The following is a 6,000-nucleotide window of genomic DNA, read 5'->3' as shown; positions in this document are numbered from 1 at the left end:
CCGGGGCTGCCCCCGGGGGCGGGAGCGGGCGAGGGCCGAGGTGTGAGGCCGGCGGGGACTGGCCTTGCTCCGAGTGTCCCCGCTCCAAACGGCCCGGGCCTGGGGCTGCCGGGTCCCGGGGCGGGGTTGGAGTCGGTGGCCGCTTCCCCGGCCGGATGTGGGCTCTGAGCCTCGGGCGGTACCCGGGGGCCCCCCTCCCGAGCGAGGGGGCTCAGTGTGGCCGGGACCCCGGGTCAGCAGTGCTGCCCTGGGCTTTGTCGCCGGCCGGTCCGACCTGCTGAGGGGGCTGCTTCTGCAGCCAGGCGGGCTTTGGAAAGCGGAGCTGCGAAGCTTTGTGTGAGAAGGAGGCACGGAGATGCGCGGAATGTTTCTCCTTTCTTGAATCTGGAAGCGTTGAAGTGAGTCCAGCAACCAGAAGGCTACGGATTGTTTTTGTAGTAGAAACTTGAACGTTTGCTCGCTCTGCGGGCTTTGGAATGTTTGAATGAGAATGATCCTGTGAATTGATCAGATGCTTTTATTTCCTCGAAGGAACATCGCTCGTGATGTTTCTTCTCTTGGGAGACAGTAGTTCAGGATCAGACGTCTATGTGGCTAGTTTTCAAGGAACATTGCACGGTTTTGCAAAATATTAAATCAGATTGTGATAAAATGATTGTCATCTATTCCGGTGAAGAGAGCAGTAAAAAAACTTTGTTAGCAACAGAGCTAAAACACGAGAAGCTAAAATATAGAGGCTCAGCACTAGCAACTGAAATACAGTGTAAGTACGCTTCTGTTTCTGAAATTGGATAGCAAATGGTGAGAGCCCTCAGGACTGGATTGGAGGTGCCAATTATTAGTGATCTTAATAGCTGCTTTTTATTAAGAGCTTACTGTATAATGTAAATACATAAAATACCAAAGTACGTTATCTGATCCTCACAACTAAACCCTCAGGACTGATGGCATTTGGCCTGTTTTATAGGTGTGAAAATAAGTGCAGGAGAAATCAATTACTAAATGCCGAAGTTAGGATTTACATATAAGGCTTTTTCCAAAATCTACACACTTGCCTGATACACATACTAAATTAATATAGCCTGTTTTTCTTTTTCAGCTGTCTGATGAGCAACTTATTGATGCTTACTATTGACTTAGATTTTGCTCCCACAATTTGAGTATCAAATTGTCTTATCTGATTCCTCGCACATTTCTGAGTCCCTTTGCATGGGCCTACATTAGAAGAAACAATAGACTTTTTTCCCCTTGGATTAAGGAAGGAGCCCATATAACTGGGCAAGTGGGAGAATCAGTATACATCAGACGTATTCACACTCTACTTGAATAACATAGTTCATCTCTCTCGTCCACCTAGGGTAGAGCAGGAAGTGTTTGTGTATTTAAGTATCAGTAGCAGCCTTAATTGGATGTCAGAACATGGCAAAGTCTATGCCCTGGAGGAGTTTACACAGGGGCACTTTACAAAGCTGGTGTGGATGCTTGTATTACTTGAAGCCCAGGTTGTCTCACCTTGTTTGCATCACCTGGTTGGTTATGTTGATGCTTCAGTCCATCTTTTCATACATTCTGAAGAAAATTCACCTACCTTCCTTTGCTTGCCTCCCTCCTTCCCTTCCTTCCTTCCTTCCTTCTTCCCTCCCTCCCTCCCTCTCTCCCTCCCTGTTGCCCTTTTAAGACTTTCAGTATTCCTTATTGTGTATCATTTTTTAATTTCTCTACCCAGCTTCGGCTCTCTCTGACATAGATTTCTCTAAGGAAGTTAGTTCCTTGTTCCTGCTGTACAGTTTAGTACTATTATGTCTATGTATATATCCCATTGAAAATGCTTTTTTACCCCCTTTTTGTGATGTTACAACCTTTTTGTTTGAAAACTAAAATCCAGCTCTTCCTTCTTTCTTGATATGCAGCCATCATTTTAGTCCTGCCTATTACCTTCCAAATTTAGTTGCTTTCCAGTGTTCCTCATCTAGATTTTTCCATGAGCTACTGGCAAATCTTCCTGGGCCATCCTGATAAAGGTTTATAAGGTTCCCACTTGTCGTTAGTGCCTGGAGCAGTGGTGGCAAACCTGTGGCACACAGCAGGCGCACAGAGCCAAGTTCCCCCAGTGGCCAAGCATCGGATAACAGTTATTTTTTTCTAAACTAAAACCTCAGTATTGAAGTTTAATTGTAGTGTTGGCACTTTGTGATAAGTAACTGGGTTTTGTGTTGAAGTTTGGGCTCTCAGTCTCTAACAGGTTTGCCATCACTGCCCTAGAGCAACACTGGAGGCTTGTGATTAGGGCCATCTCGAGTATCCAAACATAGATCTCATTTCTCACCACTGTAATCCATTGATTTCTGTTTTCCCACTGGTTCCTGACTGTTCAGCCTTTTCACTATGTAATTTAATTTTGTGCCTCTTGTGGGAGTTGAGAAGAGTAGTTTTCTTTCCTGACTTCCTGTATTGCTTTAGTTCTCTTCGAACTCTTTACCTCCTTGAGCTGTGTAGTACTTACAGTTTGTGTTGTACACTTCTGCTAGCTTGAACTGTTACTTAAGTATAGTTTGGGTATATGTGAGGTACCCAGAAGGCAAGAGTCGTGTCTTTTTTTTTCTTTATGGCTTCAGAACCTAGCACTGTGTTTTAATCCTGTTTTATGTGAGTGCTTGTTGATTAAATTAATTGTTTCACTAAGCATCCTACTGTTCTGTGTTAAGTACAGGTTATGCAATAGTACTTTATAATTCTCTATATATAATCAGGAAAAATTGTGTGGTTTTTTGATGAAAGAAGTAGTTATTCGATTTTGTTATCAGCCTCAAAGTCATCTGTAGATTTAATTCGGGTGAAACCTACTTTGCTTAATTCAAAAGATTGTGAAGATCAAATGAGAAACTGTGTATTTGAACTTGAGGTTGCAATTTGTGTTGTTAGTAGTAAGTGAGATTGGTGTTCACTTAGCAATTCACATTGGGCCACGTGTATTTTGATTGGTTAAATACCTTTTTTGATTGGTCAGTTACCTTGTAAGGGCTGTTGTTAAATAATTTTTTTAGTTGTTAGATATTTTTACTACTACCCCCTTAGAGAGGCCATTATATTCAGAGAGGGAAATATTGTAGGCTGAAGTGACTAGAGGCAACTTGCTGGGCGCTTTCAGACTTAACTGACTTTAAAGGATTGCTACATTCAGACAGGCAGGGAGGAGGATTTAATGAATATTATAATTGTTTAAGTTATGACCCCCACTATCCCTGAGCCTACTTCAGGGCAAGAAACTATTTATTGACTGATTAGCAATTTGCTGTTCAGAGTTAGCTTCCTTGTTTCATACTGGAGTTTGGATGTACAGTATTAACTTGTGTAATTTTCCCCCAGTCCTAGAAAGTCTATATGTGGCTGGAAACAAAACAGAAAGGTAATGTAAGTGTGTTGAGTGAGGAAGAATAACATAATGGGATACCACCAGGGCTAGGTACACAGGTATATTATCACTTCAGTTTATAGATAGAAAAAAATGCATGCTGGTGCATACTTGTAATCCCAGTGCATGGGAGGCTGAGGCAGGAGGATCGCCCTGAATTGAAAACAGCCTGAACTGTGTAGTGAGACCCTGTCTCAGAAAAAAAAAAAAAAAAGGCAACTCAGATTAGGGTTGCACAAGGGCAGAGTTGAGGTAGAAACTTTTTTCTGATTCCAAATGTTTTGCCGTGTACAACACTGGGAAATGTAAAAGATCTGAAGATGAGGGAAGAACAGGATTAGTGGACTGAGTTCCCTAAATGAAGTTGATCTTGAATGTCACATTTACAGAGTTCATGAAAAGTGAGCAGAGAGGGAGAATGATGATAGGTTAAAAGTACTCAAGAAGAAAACAAGTATCCTTTTTATTGGTGATAAAAGGACTTGTATAGTACTTATTTGTTGAGAACAGTGGGCTCATAGTTGTTTGGAAGATGGCTTTGGTAGGTAAGGTGTAATTTAATTAGAGTGTAATTAAAAGACCTTGGTCAGGGTTAGATTTTTGTATTAACTACTTTGCTTTTGAAATTAAAGGGAGGGGCAGCTGACATGATCAAAATAATTAAAAGGGAAGTAAATCTTGTTCCAGTGGGGAAGGCAGCCTCTGCTAGAATGTTCTAGGTCTGATTCAAAATTAACTAGACTTAGTACTGTTGTTTTAATACAATACCTTTGTGTCATATCAGGTTTGTTCATGTGTAATTGAAATTGATTTTGAAATGCTGTTATCCTATAGATGGTCCTTGTGATGTGAGATCATGGCTCCCCAAACCACTGTGTCCCAACATTTGCAAATGTTGGCAAACAAACTCTCTTCCCTTTGCTGCTCTCTCTTGACCATAGCTTACATAATACAGTGTTCTTTGAACAGATGGCCTGTGATTTGATATCATTTGATTGGGTCACATCTTACTGCTTTTGGAATTAAGGGCAGGTACTGGCATGGGGGGGGGAGGGTTTTAATGCTTTGTCTTATAGAAATGGCTCTGTAGAAACTTTGTAATCTCAAATTTGTGATCTGTCTTGACCCAGATTAACTTTTAATAATTAGGATAATATTTAATGCCTTTGTTGTTTGTTTTGTTTTGTTTTGTTTTGAGACAGGGTCTTCCTATGTAGTTTAGGCTGGCCTTGAACTCACTATGGAGCCCAGGCTGGCCTTGATCTCAGTGATCCTCCTGCCTCAGCCTCCCATGTGCTGGGACTATAGGCATTACATGCATGTGCCACGATGCCTGACTGCATTTCTTAGCCGAATTTTCTCAATAGCAAATCCAATCAGTCTCCAACGTTAAAATTTGATGCTACTAGACCCATTTTTATCTGTGTAGTTTACTTCACCAAATAATACAGGTAGGTTTCTGTTGGCTGTTCTTCCTTAGTACAAGCATGTAATCGGTTGACTTGTCAGTTTTTGCTTAGACATCCTTTTCTCAAACAGTAGTGAAGAGTAAGTGTGATTGGTTTTGTGGGTACAATTTTGTAGATCAGATCTGGCATTTTATAAGCTGTTTCCTCGTTTTGGCAATCTAAAAGCAGTAGAATGATTTATGACTTTTTTCTTTAAACTTATGACATGCAGGCTGTACACTTAGGAACATGAGAATGTGCCAGCCATTCTACCTGTTTTCTCATATTCATCTTGAATGGTAGTGGTATAGTAGCACAGAAACTTATTACTTATGTGTTGGTTAATTCCCAGAAGCCTTTTTAAGTCCTTTTGTTCCCAGGTTCAGGTGACCAGTAGCCAGAAGTTATCTATGGGTTTTGATGACATTGACCTTAACCTAAGTCTTTTTAATTATCTTAAGTGCTAACTAAACATGTTGATGGCTTTCATTCTTTAATTATATAGTTTAGAAAGGATTGTACTTCAATTAGAACAGATGCGTAGTAACAGTATTCTAACCACTGAAACTCAAAATCATTATGCATTAACTCCATCTGCTTGAAGAGTAAAAATTGACAAGAGTTTGTTCAGATTGGGACCTAGTTTGTATCTAAGCAAGTTTATACACTGATACCTTGATTGTCAAACTTAAATCTTTCCAAATTCATGTTCAAACACCAAAAAGTTTGAGAACCTAACGTGTTTTTCCCATAAGAAATAATAGAAAACTAAATAATTGGTTCTGAGGCACAAAAATTATAAATTCATTTTTCCAGGACTTTAACAAATTTTGCAATGGTTTCTTTCTTGACTTCTATCATGATTCTCAGAGTTTTCCCCTTAGTTTTACTGCTGGCATCACTAACTTTCTTTGGAGTCCTGGTTATGATATTTTACACAAGTAAATGCAAAAAAAAAGGCAGTGATCAATGTTTTAACACACTAACACAAGCAGTATGTGTTGTTTGGGCAAGAGGGGCACTTAGAATGAAGTGCCACCCCTCATGACTGTGGTGAGATGCAACATGTGATTCATTCTCGGCCATGCAGGTCTTTTCAAGTTGGATTTTCTGTTCGAATATTGAGCAAAGTTGTGAACA

At 40.5% G+C, this 6,000-nt stretch overlaps 1 protein-coding gene across 2 annotated transcripts in view; it reads left to right on the top strand.

Annotated features, from left to right (window-relative positions):
• Tgfbr1 (transforming growth factor, beta receptor 1) overlaps positions 1 to 6,000 on the top strand; it is a 55,451-nt gene that overhangs the window by 527 nt on the left and 48,924 nt on the right. The window lies entirely within an intron of this gene.

The sequence above is a fragment of the Chinchilla lanigera genome, unplaced genomic scaffold (genome assembly GCF_000276665.1).
Source record: "Chinchilla lanigera isolate Chin_1 unplaced genomic scaffold, ChiLan1.0 scaffold00018, whole genome shotgun sequence".
In the NCBI taxonomy this organism is placed as follows: Eukaryota; Metazoa; Chordata; class Mammalia; order Rodentia; family Chinchillidae; genus Chinchilla; species Chinchilla lanigera.
Note: the sequence above shows the minus strand (reverse complement) of the source record. Positions and strands in the feature narration are given on the sequence as shown.